The 16,065-nt window shown below is 39.5% G+C and overlaps 1 protein-coding gene and 1 long non-coding RNA gene across 8 annotated transcripts in view; one reads left to right on the plus strand and one right to left on the minus strand.

Moving 5' to 3' along the window:
* Window positions 1-16,065, minus strand: part of KCNC1 (potassium voltage-gated channel subfamily C member 1) — a 126,855-nt gene that overhangs the window by 38,595 nt on the left and 72,195 nt on the right. The window lies entirely within an intron of this gene.
* Window positions 1-16,065, plus strand: part of LOC142362026 (uncharacterized) — a 55,831-nt gene that overhangs the window by 6,618 nt on the left and 33,148 nt on the right. The window contains exon 2 of the long non-coding RNA XR_012764603.1: window positions 4,896-5,036. This is a non-coding gene — a long non-coding RNA (uncharacterized LOC142362026). The remainder of the gene's footprint in view (window positions 1-4,895; window positions 5,037-16,065) is intronic.

A 16,065-nucleotide genomic window follows, 5' to 3' on the forward strand; every position in this document is an offset into this window, starting at 1 on the left:
CATCATAAAAAATTTCTTCCTTATATCTAGCCTAAATCTACCTGCTTTTAGTTTAAAGCCATTACCCTTTGTCCTATCTCAACAGGCCCTATTATAAAGTCTGTTCCCATCTTTCTTATAAGCCCTCTTTAAGTACTGAAAGGCTGGAATAAGATCTCTTTGGAGCCTGCTCTTTTCCAGGCTGAACAACCCCAACTCTCTCAGCTCTTCTCAGGCTTTCCTCAGCCCAAATGAGACCTGTTGGTTGTGTTCCAGGATAATTGAGGGGTACATTTGTGAAGTTTTGGATGCCCTCTCCCTGGCAGTGTTCAAGGCCAGGCTGGATGGGGCTTTGAGCAACCTGGTCTAGTGGAAGGTGTCCCTGCCCACAGCAGATGACCCTTAAGGTCCCTTCCAACCCAAACTGTTCTTTCTATGATTCTACGGTCAGGCCAAAATTTGCAACTCTTGTAACCACAGTTCCTCTGCTCAATTCTCCTTTAATTAAATAAGTAGTTTACATGTATCTAAGAAGTCTCTGCATGTTGGAGTGGTACAGTAATGGTAATACCTCTTTCTATTTCACTCCCTACATCTGTTATCTTCCTGTTTATCTTGTGTGTCACCTTGACAGGAGATGGCAGATAAGGTATTATTTCACTGTCTTCATGAGCATGAGCAACTGTGGTAATTAAATTATTATTCAAATCTTCTTATAGTCTCCTGTTATTCATAATATGCCTTTTTCAGCAGTGTAGCCAAAAAAGGGGTTAAAAAGAACTGGTTTCTTCTAATTATCTGTTGCCAGTAAATGGAGTGCAATAATCTAAAAGATATTGCTGCCAAAGGAATAGACCAGTTAAAAATAACCTATGCTTCAATGTACCAAGGCTCTCCTGCAATTAGGAAGTTCCTCCTGTAGACCTAGACTACAGAGGTAGATCTAGCACAGAATTACACTTGACCTTCCATATTAGCAAACAAAGTCAAAAGCAAGGATTTGCCACAATTTGACATGAACTATTTAATAGAATACAGAGAAACTGGCAGAGAATAAAAATCAGAGAATCATTTAGGATGGAAGGGCCCTCTGGAGCTCGTTTGATACAACTTCAAAGTTGAACCAGGTTGCTCAGGGTCTTGTCTGGTCCAGGTCTGAATACCTCCAAGGATGGAGATCCCACAGCCTCTCTGGGAAGCCTGTGCCAGTGTTTGGCCAGTAGAAGTGAATAAGCTTGGAAGGGTACAGAAGCAAACAGGCTCTTCTGCTTTTCAAATCCAACTTTGTCACCAAAGAGATCAGAACCTAGCCATTGTCACAGATTTTAAAAAACCCAGTACCTTCCTCTAAATGCTTCAGACTATCGTAACATTGTTATGTGATGATCTAATATATGAGTTGATATGTGCTAAAATCAATGTCTAATGTAAATAGTTGTCTGGAAGATCAACAATCTTTAGGTTAGGGAAATTGAGAAGCAAGACTGCAGGTATCTTCTTATTAGATTCTCCTGCTAAACAGAGAAATTTCTCCATTCACAGTTTTTCCATCTGTAAAATAGGTTAAAAAAAATACCAGCTGGTGTTTGTCATGTAATCTGTGATCCTAGATAAATGTGTACAGGTTCTGTATGCTTTCGTTTTAATGTTACTGCCTGTAGTGTATCAACAGTTTCCCTGAAAAAACAAGTTGCAGAGTCTTTTAAGTGGCCAAAGTCAGCTTGTGTATGATATTGTTAATGCTCAGAGCTTAATTAAGTAGAGGTTAATACCCCAATTGTCTGAGTGTGAGTAAAACGAGAAACAAAAAACATCTTGCACCAAGAGCTCAGGAAAATGTTCCTAGCACCCTCAGTATGTCTGCTCTGTTTCAGCCTGGAGCAGATTTTTACTGTAGAGTCATAAAGCCCTGAGAATTCAAGCTGCAGAAGGAAATGCTGACACTTCATTAGGACGGTAGCACTCACAGATAAGAAGCAGAGAGGGGAATAAAATCATTCTGCATTTTAAGGGGTCTGTGAAGAAGTCCCCTTTCTTTATGCTGACTCAAACTGCAATTCTCTTGATGTATACGTGTACCTCTCTTGAGTGAGTTTTTCTCTGCTTAGGACAACCTTCAGGCTGACCTTGCACAGCAAGTATTTTGCAAAGTGATGTTTTGCTGTATTAAAGGGAAGAAATATCGAATTGTGACACGACATTGAAGTTCTCTGCAGTGGTACATGCTAGCAGTGTTACCAGTAGAGAAAATTACACCTATGCTCTCTCTTGCTGTTAGCCCCTGTGTGTGTGCACCTCGGCTTCAGAGGGGAATTGAAAAATTTTAGTCCCTAGTTCAGCAGAGCAGGAAGCACCTGCTAAATGAATGTGAACCATTTGTTTCCTTCTATCTGTATTTAACAACATTCCAGAGCAGGGATGGCCATGTTCTTGAATCCTTTGCAGCTTTGGAAGTGTGGGTATGCTTTCAAGATTTCATAAAACCATGTCTAAGCAATGGTATTGACAGGAATAATTTCAGTATTTCTTCTCCAATATATTGTTTTTTTCCTCAATTGAATTACTATCTAATCCTAAAACCTATTTTATATTTGGGAATTAAAAATGCTTCTTAGTCATTCTTAGTCATTCCATGCTTCAATATTAAAAGGCCCCAGACTGAAAGGAGAATACAATGGAGAGCAGCCTTTTACTAAAGGTCCCATTACAGTTCCCCAGTCCCTTGGCTGATCCAAAGAAGTGCCTGAGAATCAGGCCTGACAATTCGTTCACTGGCACCCATCTCTGATAGATTTGTTGCTTGCAGCTGCTTGCAGCTTTATCATTGACATAGATACATGTTTGTGATCACCAATTTATATTGCCCCCACCCCTTTTTTCTTCTGAATATTTTTCGTTGTTAATTATCTGATATAGGATCTGGCAAGCTGTAAGCAAAATCCAATAGCACCAAATTCAGTGAGTATGTTTTTCCAAGGAGACCAGCATTCATGTATACCAAAGGAGTTGAAAAAAGAGTTCTCTCTGGCCCGTTGTCAGAGGCCAACAGAGATCAGCCATCATGACTAACATGATAGCTTGTCAAGTCCAGAGAAGAGTAATGCTGGTAAAATCTAGTGAAGAGTATGGGACTTGTACACGTTCTACCATTTTTGAAAATAAGGCTATCCCTTTCTATTTCGCTAATAATGGCCTGAACATCAAACCAATGGATTGCTCTTGTATTATTTAGAGGTTCTTAATCTTCTTTCTCCTTACATTTTACAACAGAATTTCTCTTCTTTCTAGGATCTGAATGGGGTTGGGGAAAGGAGTGAGGATTTTATGAATTGATGTCACATGTGGTTGAGTTACATAATAGCAGCTAAAATTTTCTATAATTAAAGAAAATACTGAGGTAAAGTGTTTGAAGCGATCAAAACTCTTATCTGCTTTTACACATGTGAATGATTCCTATTTCAATAGAGATGCTTCTGCTGTTGCTTTTTTCTGGCTTTAATACCAACAAAGAAAAATCTCAGATTGTATGAAACCGCAGAAGCCATAAGAGAAGGCAGAGAGGAGATTTTAAAGGGGGATGTTTTGATTAAAATATAAGTTACATTAAAATGTCTTCATTCTGGAGAGAAGAAACTACACTCCTGCATAACTTAATAGTTAATAGTGTTAGTGGATCTATTTTAATAAGGTTATTTTGAAAGAGTCTAAAAGATTTCATGCCCATAAGTGGAGAATTTCATAATCTAATTAATATTGCCTCTGATTAAATCTGTCTGCCTGTCTATCTATCTGTCTATCTATCTATCTGTCTATCTCAAAGGCCTGCTTCTGTACTGCCCTATGCCTAACCTGGCCATTTTTGCCAGTGCAGTGTGAATATGAAGTGCAAATTAATTCAGAATAGTAGTGTTTCACATCAGCTTTTCATAGCTGTAAAAGGAGCAAAGTAACAGAATCAGACCTAGCCTCTCATGAGTAATGAGCCAGTATCTTTCCACTCAGCATGGAAAGAAAACCAAAGTCCAACAGCCTTAAAACCATGAATACATGAGAATTAGGAGGCTAGGCTCAATCAGAAAAAGGGTCTGAGGATTGGACCAGACAATATTAAATACACAGATGTGGCTGTTTACTTCTGGGAATCGTTTTTGAAATAGCACTTCACCTTGCATTTCTGAGCTAGTTCTAGTCTTGGAAAAAAGAAACCTTTTTTATGCTTTGTTCTAAACAAATAAGCCCAGTTACCCACTAGAATTCATTGATATAGCACCTGGAATTGCCAGGCTTCAATGCAGATGGGCAGTGAAGGCTGGCGATGAAAGCACTGGGACGAAAATCACATGACTGAGGCTCTTTTCCAGCCTCCACTACTGACACATTCTAAGTCTTCAAGCATGCGTGCCTGCATCTTTTGCACCCTCCTTTGTCTACTTGTTTTTTATTGAGATAGTAAACTCTTTGGGGCTTCGGCTGTCTGCCAATTTATGCCTGCCCAGTGTCCAACCCAGTGTATGTCTGTAGTGGGAACCTGGGAAGGGAGACCTTGGTTGAGTTTGTGAGAGACACCACTCTTGGACCACAGACAAGAAGAAAAGTGGGTGGTGGCAGTGGAAGCATCACAGCTTTTGCAAGTCAAGTTTCAGTAACTTCAGGGTTTGTTTTCTACGAAATAGTGGTCTACACGACACACTATTCATAATTCATTCCAGATCACATGTTCAGAGTGAGTTAGTAGAAGATGCACATCCCAGACAGGTGCTCTTCTCCTTTGATACTACTCAGAATCATTTAGCAATCCTGACTCAAGCTAGACGGGAGAAAAGAAACAGATCCCACTCAGAGATTGCCTGCCTCTCCCTTTGCAACTGCTAACAGAAGTATTTAAAAAGTGATTCTTAATCCCTGTGCTTCTGCAGGGAAATCCAGGAAACTCTAACCTTTTCTGAACCTCTGGATGAAAGGCGAAGGAAGATGGCATTTTGTCTGAACCTCATCTGCTGAAGCATCAGAAAATTATCTGTAGAAGTGGCACCCCCTCTTTCTACTGATCTATTCTGGTGAGTTTCGGTTTTAATGACAAAAATATTTAAATCACTACATCACAACCTTCCTGGTCCTCTGAACCAACAAAGCACAGGAGCTAAGCAGTTGTCATCTCAGTCTGTATGAGCAGGGCCTCTGAGCAGCATGAGATTTGCTGCTTCTCTCATAGGCGAACTTGGGGCTTGCCAAGACTGAAATGAGAGATGAGAACATTCTCACCATACATCTTTGTCTCCAAAGGAGAAACGATGGAGCTATTAGTGCTGTGGGGCTTCCGGAAAAGCATGTTATAACTCTAGTGAGATACAGTATGTTGGAACTTTTTTGTTGGGTTTTGGGGTTTTTTTTGGTGGGGAGGGGGAGCAGGCGGGGAGAATAATAAAAAAATCCCAAGTCTAGTAATTTTTCGGTAAGTCTATGACTGGTAAATGCTGTACATCTTGCAGGAACAAGCTAAGCTCAGGAGAGTTTCAGATCAGTGCTGGCAACCCATGAGCTGGTTTTCTACAAAGCATCAGTAATTCAAATATACCCAGAGCCCTGTGGTTTTTGCTAGACCTGCATAAACTCCCATGATTTCCATTCACAAGGCATACTTTACCAACTTTCTTTTACAGTAGTTCATCTGTTAGAGGTTTGTCTCTGAAAATTATTACAGCTGCGTGAAGCTGCCAACATTTGCCTATCTGTGACTTGAATCACAAACTTTTGACTAGTTTTTATTTTAATCTGAAAACTGTACTTTAACCACTCTTCATTTAAAACTTAGTCCACATATCACCAAAGCGTTTAACAATAGAGACAAATCTTTTTGCTGCAGCTCAGCCAAAGTATGGGTTAACTGAAAGCTGCTTTAAAATACTTAGCTTTATAGCCACTTGATTATCTGTCAAGACCAATTTTTTCAGGCTTTCTTGTAGATATGGACCCTGATTCAAATAAATTAGTCATTTTGAATGTGCAAGTAATTGTGCTGGATTTTTGAAAGAAATATTGAATCTGTTTGACTGATCAAATGACTAAATGTAGGCAAATGACACTAGCAACCTGATAATGCTGTGAAAGTGAGCAAAAGCTAGGACTGTCAAAAAGCATCCTCTGCAACATTTCATTAAGAATCCTAATGTAAGATGTTTCGAGATCCTTTGGGCAATTATTATGAAACTGAAACTATTTGCAAAGGGAAAAATCCAGTTCTACTTTTGTAGGTGTGATATAAGTATATAAGGGCACAATCAGATGTTATCACCAAGTTCTTCTCTGTGAAGAGAGAGATAACTGTCTTGGCAGTCTGTCTTCTTCATCAATTGTCTTATCTCACTGAAGGATGCTCACATCAGCAAACATACTGACTCACTCACAAGATTATTCAAATTCATGTTTCTTAGATGAGACATGGAAGAAATAGGCTTGCAGATAGACAAAGCCTGCTCCAGAGTCAGATAAAAAGTCCACTGTCAGCTCATGGATGAAATGGTTATGTAATGCCAAAAAAATATATGACAGCTTGCAAAAAAATCTTGGAAAGCTTGGTGGCACGCAGACATGAAACAGCGTGTTAAAAAAAATGTGTAGTCATCTGTGGAAAATATGCTTAAGTTATTCAGTGTTGACATTGCAATAAATAAATTAGAAGCAGATCTCTCAAATGTTAGTCCTAGCAGGCAGCCATGTGCTTTGACAAAGTAGCTACTGGGATAAGCAAGACTGCACCAGAACTAGAAGTGTGGTATGTACAGTATTTCTCTGTGACCACATGGCCAGCCAGCTGGTCACCAGCAAAGGTTGGAATGGTTCTTTGTAGGTCACAGGCAGGTTTTCCAGTTTCATCTAGAACAGATTAAATCTTGTGATTTAATAGGAACACTGTCACAGAAGAGATATGAATTTATTTTGCAAGCTTCCTTGCTGGCTCCCTAGTCTGGCTGGTAGTGAGAACTATATGGAGATGGTATGGTGGGAGTAAGAAATGTTTCATATTGCTCAGCAACAGCTCAATGGGAAATTCTTATCAACATATATAGATTTCTGATCCCAAAGGGCCCCAAGACTTCTACAGCTAGGTATATGGGACACTGCAAAAGGACCTGTAAGTGTTGAAAGAAGGTCTTCCGTCTCTTTGAGGGACTGTAGAAGCGTGCATTTGGTAGGGACCTCCAAATGTCATTCCACCGTGCCACAATCTTTGATCATTCCTGGAAGATAGCTGTATTGACTATTATTAAGGACCTGCAATGATGAATACTGTAGAAATTCTGCAGGAAATTTATCCCAGTGCTTCACCGTATTTTATCTTTTTTTCTTCCTAATGCCTAACCTAAATCATCTTTGCTACATTTTAAGCTTGTTCACTTTTGTCTTAGTTTTCCTTGTTTTGTAAGCTAACAACCACTAAACATTTGAATGTTCCATGAGTCCTAGACTCCTGTTTTCATATGCTCATGCTTTTGCTGCATAAATTCGATAGAATTATTAATCTAATTTTCAGATGATGCCACGCTTTTATGCTGTCAGGTCTGTCACATGCTCGAGAATTAAAGAAACTGAGAAAGTCATGTAACATCTCTTAAACTGGAACATAAACTAACACATGACAAATGAAACCAGGGAATGTTAATTGTCCAGTTTTGCTAGGTTTTTCAGCGTTTTTCTGTTAGGCAGTAGGTAGCTTTTTTTGGACTCTGCACCCTTTCTGTTCTAGACTGAAAAGGAGAGTTTTATAGCAATCACTGGTGGCAGTGTCACGTGTTAGGATTTTCAGGATCTCACCTAACCGCTTTTGTTCTGGATGCTATTTTGTCTCCTGAGAAAATCACACTGCCTCCCTCTCTAACTTGCTGCCAGTCCTTCCTCAGGGGAAGAGAAAAGGCATTTCTTACGCAATTTTTGATGAAGGGGAATTCCTGACTAGAGCTAGGCAGAATCCAACTGGGAAGACCCAAGGACTTGCAAAATCTGCTTAGTCCTGAGGCTTCCTATGGTTTTGAAGTAATTTTTACGTTTTTCCTTCTAAGCTGAACAAAAAAATCACACACGTGCTCATGGTTAGGATCAAGTGCAACCAGATGAAAGTAGGTATGTACCTCTGACCAAGCCTCACATTTTGATTTAAGAAATGTAAAGCTACAAAGATAATTGGTTGATGGGTTTTTACTTTCTTGCATGCATACACGCATGCACACATACACTCTCTCTCTCTCTTAAAGTTGCTATACTTAGGGACTCTTTTAACTTGAATTTAGCTGTAGGCTACATGAGCCCGGGGACTCTTTGTGGGGGAGCAAGACCCTATTTTTTTTTATAGCTTCTGCACTGTGACTTGCCCAAAGGTGCCTTAATTCACTTGCTCATGCTTATAAGGAGTACAGCCTCTCTCAAACCTTTTAGAGTGGTTCTAGAAGCCTTTCGTAGAGCAGGAGGCAACTCTGCTGTGTGCCAGTGCCTGAGGAATGAAATTGTTACAAGTATGAAGAAGGCAGAGGGTGCTCGGTGATCTCCAGCTCCAAGTAGAAAGAGCATAGCCTGCTTGCTTGCTTTTTTGCAAGAGGAAACACTCCAGCGTGTGGAAATGTTGAGTGCAAAACTCCACAAGAAAACACCTGAAATAAATACACAGCGAGACCTTGACCTGAATACAGAACTCCCTAACCTAACATACAAGGGTGACTTTTCTTCCTGTGGTTTTTAAGCCAAGATATTTGGAGTGTGTTCCAGATCATGTTTGTATTCAGACAATAATGCTTCTGTTTTGAGATGAATTAAAATAAACATCTGTCATATCTTTAGTAGTTTAAATGTGGGTAGGCTGGCTACATAACCACCCTTGGACAGGGTGTGAAATCTACCTGCACATCTTCCATGTGCATTCACCAATAGCTGATAGGGTGTGTCAGTCGATAGGATGCTGACAGCTCCTACGTAGGACTAAGGGGGATGTCTGGAAGGCATCAGTCCGCAGAGGTAAGCAGTCTGGGTCTGCAGTGCCTGCCTTGGTGGGGTCCTTAATCCAGTTTCTCTCCTAAAGCAATATTGTAGCAAAAGTAGTTCCGACAGAATTCCTCTTCGGAGACACAGACCAACCTTTTTCATATTTGATCATGGATTTTTGAAACCTCAGTTTCTGACCACTTTGCGAGAGATGTTCCAAAGAGCTTTAAATTCTGGGAGCAGCTGACTGTTTACCCTTTGATAGTTGAGCTCAGCACCTCAGAACTGAGGTACTCAAAATAACTCATCACTCTGAAAAATTGGAAGCCCTGGGATCCTTTGGTGCCACTAAATGTTGAGGTCAGTATTTCCCATTTTCACTGTAGTTTATGTGGATGGATCTCACAGATTTTGCAGTCCCTGAAAAGCCAGGCTTCTTAACAAGTTGGCTGAAAATTAGGTGTTAAACCCCAGGCATTTCAATGACTGCTTTGGTTTAGAGAATTTCACACTATTCAGTAAAAATGTTTTTTCATTAACTGTTTGGTTTTCCAGATTATGACTAGCATGTTGTAGACACTTTTCCTCCCATAGTGTTCACTTAGCTTAAGCATAGCTACCAGTTTGTGCTTTTAAAGCATTATGGCCACAATTCTTTCCTTATTGTTGTGCAGCATGTAGCAGAAAAGTTCTGTTAAGCTCCTAGATAGCCTAAATATTTTACACAATATTGAGAACTTTTGTGCCTTTGCTCTACGAAACCTAAGTATCAAGTAACTAAATTATCTGGTTCCATCACTTTAGTCAGTTGTTATAAAACATCAAAAAACTCCAACAGCTATTAAAGCACATGAGAAAAGATTTTGGAAAGCAAAGGATGTTTTCACTCCCCAGTTAGGCAGAGTCTACTGTACAGCTTAATTTGTGCGAGGATAATGCACAGGATAGGAGCATCCTCTCAGACAAAATCTCCACTGACAACAACCTTTGGCAATACTAAGTTTTGACTGGCTATGACCCATTTTAGATATCAAAATTAGTGACAAAATGACTTATAAAACTGTGCTGATAGCTTTTTGGAGGCAACTTCAAAAATAGCCTTTGTCATATAGTCTGTCTTGGCTCAGACCAGCAACATCGAGGGTACTGGACTCAGTGAGTGCTGAGTGCTTTTTTCAAGAGCAAGTTCTCAGTAAGGTGTTATGTTGTCACAGAATCAGATCTCTTGCCCTAGGAATGGTCATCCATATATTCATTGTAGTGCCCCAAAATACAAGATTCTTCCACAGTGCTCATCCCACAAGCAGCTGAAGTTTCAAAATTCACTTGCTGTGGCAGAGTGACTGCAAATATCCACTCAATAATAAAATCCTAGGTATATATGAAGATGTATGCCACCAATGGTGAAATAAAGAGAATCAGTCTTTTGTACACATATATGTATAGAATAAGATTAATATAGAGATATAAAAGACACGCATATATATTCGCATGTGTATTGGTTATACTGTACTCTGTTACAAAATATTTATAATATAGATACAAGAATACCTGGTATATGTGGTAAAGATCATACTGCTATATAATATATATAAATAATATGCAAAATTGCACATAGAAATATATTAAATATAAATATATGTTTATATATATTAGGTATATTTAGAGAAAGGTGTTTTTTTCTCCATAGTGAGCACCTTAGTCTGTTGTCAGTATCCTAGGGTGTTAAACTCCTTGAATACTGTATGTATCTTTGCCTTAAGAAATAATTGCTCCCATATGTGAAAAACAAGGAAAATGTCTGTTTGCTGTGGAGGTTGATAACCCTAGTTAGGTTTCCAGTTCTCTAGGATGTTCTAGTAACTCTTTTAAACTTAGGCAGCACTTTAAATTTCAAAGATACCTTCCAGAGTTTGAGTTTGCCTACGTAAAAAGATTCACTTTGGGCTTGGCACAGAAGCGTTAGTTCTTTTTTTGTCCATGAAGGTACCTATGAAATACTGTGGCAAATCATGTACCTGTCCAGGACGTCCAGTCATTATAAGGCATACTCTGACCACAGAAAACCGCAGGAAGAAATAGGACAGCTACAACCCAAACTCACGAGGGCACCTGCCATCCCACCCATACCATGGTGTGCAGTATAGGGCAGTTAAGTGCATGTTCCCACTCCCCTTGCTGGCAGCACTATACTGGCTTAAAGGAGAGGGTTGATCATTCTTTCTTTCCATGGTAAAATGTTTTTTCATGCTTTGTATGTTCACTGTACCCAATCTAGCTACACTAGTGCACACCTACAGACATGCAAAAACTTTGTTTATATGCAGGAGAGTGACTAAAAGAAAATTGTCCTCGTTCTTATGTTTTTACAGCTAAATTGATGAGTCATGTATCACACCTGTGATACTAATCTGTCTGGCAGTTAGGCGTGGTGACCACCTCTCCCCTAAGCCATGTTAGCAGCTGTGAAGGTCTTGCAGAGAGAGGATTTCCAGGTCTACTGCTGCAGGGCTGGTTGCACAGTGGTGCTGTCTTGCTCACAACAGTTCAAAAGGGCTCCCAACAGCCTTTTGCAGGTAGCTACTGTGAGAACCACCAGCTTATCCGGTACTGGGAAGCTGCACTAAGTACCTATCTCTGTTAACCCCTTTTAGCTGGGGTTGTGAAAGGCTTAGCACTTCTGAGAGGAGGCCTTTAAACACCTACTGTAAGGTATATTGTGTAAGCAACAAGCAAACACTTCTAAAAACCTCTTGTGCAGTCAAGGTTAAAAGAAAAATGGGAAGATTAGAAAAGGGACTTAAGGTAACTCATAGCCTGAACCTAGGGGAAAATTGTTTTCTATATACGATGAAAGGAATTAATATTTTAAGAGGCTTGCTAGCAATATTCTGCAACTTGTTTAGCTTGTGTCCTGCAGTATGCTCAACATCTTATGGGATGATAGGATCCTCTCATCTTTTATTATTTGCTGCATTCTGGCTGTCTCATGTGTGGTGTATTTGCATTTCTTTAGTTTATTTAGGTGCACATGCAGTTATGATGTGAACTGTGATTGAAGAACCAGCTTAGTTTCTGAATTCTGTCCTCTAACATAAAGGAAACATCTTTCATTTGAAATAGCTTTGTTTGGATATTATGCATCTACTTGCGCTACAAAGAACCTGAAATATTGCATAGCGTTTTAACAGTGTGGCACTCTTTATGCCTTGAAAGTGCTATTGAAATGATAATATAGCTATCAGTCTCTGCAACTGTTTTGTAAGGCAAAACAAGTAGATACTACTTCCCTTCCATAGACAAGGTGATTGTGAGTCTCAAAGGCTAGGGCCTGTATTTCTCGAGTATGTTGTTTTAATTTTGACTGCACAGCTACCAGTATTGAGGTCTTAGATTGGGACAAAATTAGAAGATATAATTCAAAACATGTGTCTTAATATTCAGACTTCCACAGGGATGGATAAGATTGTCATATTCTGAGTGCTGAGCTGTTGTTAGAATACTGTGTCTGTTGGCCAAGGTACAGTCCACCAGAACTTGTGCTTGTAGAGTTCAAAGCCATCCAGTTGTGAAATTCCAGCGCAGTCTTTCAGCCATGCTCGTCTTTTTAACCTTGCAGTGCAGTGAGTCCCAACACACAACCAACATAGTGGTGGGGTGTGGAAAGGATGGAGGGGCAGTGCTGTAGATTTGTGTAGGCTCTTGGAGTTTTGTTCTACATCAGTACCTCTAGAAATGGCCACTCCGTGTTATAGAAAAATGAGAACTTTTCCACTACCCTTTCTAGTGACTTCAGTATCTTGTCATGAGGCTCTGGAGTCTTCAACACTGAGATTTCTTATCAGGTATTTTAACAGGATCAGACTGACAGCTTGTGAAAATCTGACCCTTAAGGAGATTTTGGTTTGGAGACTCGTTAACAGTAAATCACCAGAAATCGCTGATCACTTTTGGAAATTTTCCCTGGCAAGTATTGCCATATAGCAAGCACAAAACTGCATACAAAATTAAGCTAAAATGGGTGAAATGAACCGACATCAGACGTGCATTGATTCCAAGAATATACTTTCTCTCTGGGAACATCTGGATTAGTTTTATTCTCTCTCCTGATTGTGAGACAGACTGCTGTCCTATGTCCTTTCTGCAGTATGCCCTTCTTTGCTTGAAGAAGAGCTTGGACAGTCACGTACAGAAGTCTATTTAGAAATAAGGTGCTGAAAAATTAAGTGATCTATAATGCTGACTTGTTTGGGAAAAGCAATTCATAGACTTGTGGGTAGTAAGTAATGTCAGTAGAGTCAGCTACAGAAAACAAAGAGATGGGGAAGAGGGGGCTGGGAGTGAAGACAAAGAACAGAGGAGAAAGTGGGGACTTGTGTTCAAGCTTGATATTCTGTTAGCTGGCAAAGATGGAAAATGGTGTTCACCCCAGAGGGGTTATTTTCACCTGCTCCATTTCTAATTCTTGAGTGATTTGTGGCAATTGTGTGCTGCCACAGGCCTGCTTAGGGCATGAACTATGTGCAAGCGAATGGAGGAGAGTATAAGAAACTGTTTCCCAGGCAGGAAAAGTTAAAGCTGATTTTAATGTGTAGAGCTAATTGGGTAATTAAAAGATGCCAAAATCAAAGTTTGTGATTATTTAAAAAAAATATTATTTATTTCTCAGTCAGAGCTTGAAGTATTTTTGTATTTAACTTGCTATATAACCTCAATGAGGAGAAAGAGACAGCTTCCCATTGTGACCATTTCCTTGAATTCTCTGTGCTTCAGATCAAGGTGCACAATTTTCCAGAAAGGTGGAAAAGACCTTTTCTCTTCTTGATGCACTAGAGGTAAGCAACTTTCCTAAACACATTACTTGCAACTTATCAACACAAATGCCCCTCTTACCTCAGGATAATTCAGAGGGCACTCATTTGAGTGTAGTAATTTTTTTTGCTGCATAAAGCTGTCCTTTCTGGACTGTATAGGAAGCCTATCTTGGGTACTGACTGGAGTCAGGGGAGGTGAATGCACTCCCTCTTGCCACCTCCTTTGCCTCAGAAACAAGCACCCAGGATTTCTGACTCTTATTTTCTGATGTTTCATTAATCAATCCAGGCAGCTACCCTGTTGTGGGAAACCTTGATACACAGAGAAATTGTATTGCAGTATGAGTCCATTTCTGCACCGGTTCTTCCTGTAAGCAGTAGAGCTGGTTTCTGATGTGTAGTGTTGTGCTGAGTATGTGATGATCAAGCTTTCCATGGCACAGTCTCTCAATGAGCTAAAGATTTGCAGTAGAAAAATGAGCTTATTCTTAACCTGGCCATGTGGGCTGAGAAATTTTGCATTTTACAGACCTCTTGTCTCCATGTAAGTGTTGACATAGTACTAGGATTTTTTTTTTTTTCCATTTCAAAATAGTCACAAAAGTCTGGGAGTGAGGAATTGCCAACCGTATTTTAAAGGAGCTGTAGCCATGGTAACTGAGGTACCTTCAGTTACCACGGTAACAAATGCAGCTCAGCTGCCTCGCTGTAAAGCCAGACAAATCTACTCATGATCTGTTGATTTTAAGATGCTTTATAAATTGTTGAGCTATTTTAGGCACTTAAATGCATAAATCAAAATGTCTGTTAAAACAACCAATACTCTGTACTATTTATGAATTATTCACCCTATCCTTATTTCACCAACTGAATTTTTTCCCCCTATCAACGTATTATCTAGGCTTTTCCCACTCTTAGTTTTTCTTATTGCTTAGAAAATGGCTCTTCTGTCTGAAGCAGATGATTCATATTATTGCTGATTGTAAATCTTATTCATTGGAGAAACCCTAGCCCCCTCTCAATACCCCCTGCTCCAGTCATGCAGGGGAGCTTTATGTACTTGTGCCCTGAAACCACAAAATATGTTTTGCTAAAAATTTGCTAATGAATTAACTCAATACAATTTGGAATGAGTTCCATCTCAAACAATCAATATAGGCCCAGTGATGTACAACAGGCAGGCAGGTAAATTGGTCTAAATAAATTTACAATTGATTTTACTTTTGAAACCAAATTAGGACATTTATAGTCTTACCAAATAAGATCCACTGCAGCTTATGCAAACAAGCATATTCCTAGGTTTGTCTTTTCTAATACTAATAGTGGGCATTGTACTATTTATAGCTCAGTAACTTTTATTTCTGGGATAATATGCGAAATTTCTTGGCCCAAAAGCATGATTTGCATATTATTAAAACAGGTCATGTTTATTCACAGTTTTCCCCTTATTAGATTGTTTTTGCTAATAATTTGTGGTAGCATCTGCTCACCAATGAACACTTAAGGATGGCATAATCCAATGTCAGTTATGCGATAGGTTTACACACCTGTGTCCTGGTGTGGATGTGCAATGAAGGCCAGGACCTGCCTTCTGACCATGCCTCTGGCAGCATTGCTAGCTTGAGTGGACGCACCAGCGCTACGTGCCTTTGCTTTCCTCTCTGCCATCTGTACTCCCCACTTTGCAGACTTTGCCACTGGCTTGTGTGCACAAGGAAAAGGAGACTTGTGTAGGAGAACACTTTTTTGTGCAATTCTTCACATGCATACACAACTCCCTTTAGTATTAAAGTTGAGCAAATCAGTTAGTAGGTGTTGCTTTAATCCTAGGGTTTTTGGCAAATCAGATGAGACATCATTCTTGCAAGTCTTGGAAGTGAGAAACAATAAAAGGTAAATTTTGTACATCCTGCTGCAACTGGGAAGCCTTTTCAGGGTTGTTTAGGGGATTATAAGGGATGAACTTCTCTTCATTTTAAGGAGAATTCAGAGTGTAACTTTTTTTTTTTTTTTTTTTAAGCTTCATCATGCTCTTTTGTCCTATTATTCCTATTTACATGCCGCTCCATTTTGCTCAGCTTTTCCCTCCTTGGTCAAAGTGCCCTTCAGATTGTTAAAAATGACTTTTTTACTTCTTTAGTCATTGTCTTAGCAAAGATGGATATATTGAGTTGGTTCAATCTGTCATCTTAGTTTCAGTTATTCCAGCCTGCAGAGGTATCCCCTAACATTCTGTGATTCTGTGTATCTTTTGGTTTTAGTGATGATTGTCTAAAAGATAAGGATGGTGAATGCTAGGATC

Source organism: Opisthocomus hoazin, chromosome 7 (genome assembly GCF_030867145.1).
Source record: "Opisthocomus hoazin isolate bOpiHoa1 chromosome 7, bOpiHoa1.hap1, whole genome shotgun sequence".
Lineage (NCBI taxonomy): Eukaryota > Metazoa > Chordata > Aves > Opisthocomiformes > Opisthocomidae > Opisthocomus > Opisthocomus hoazin.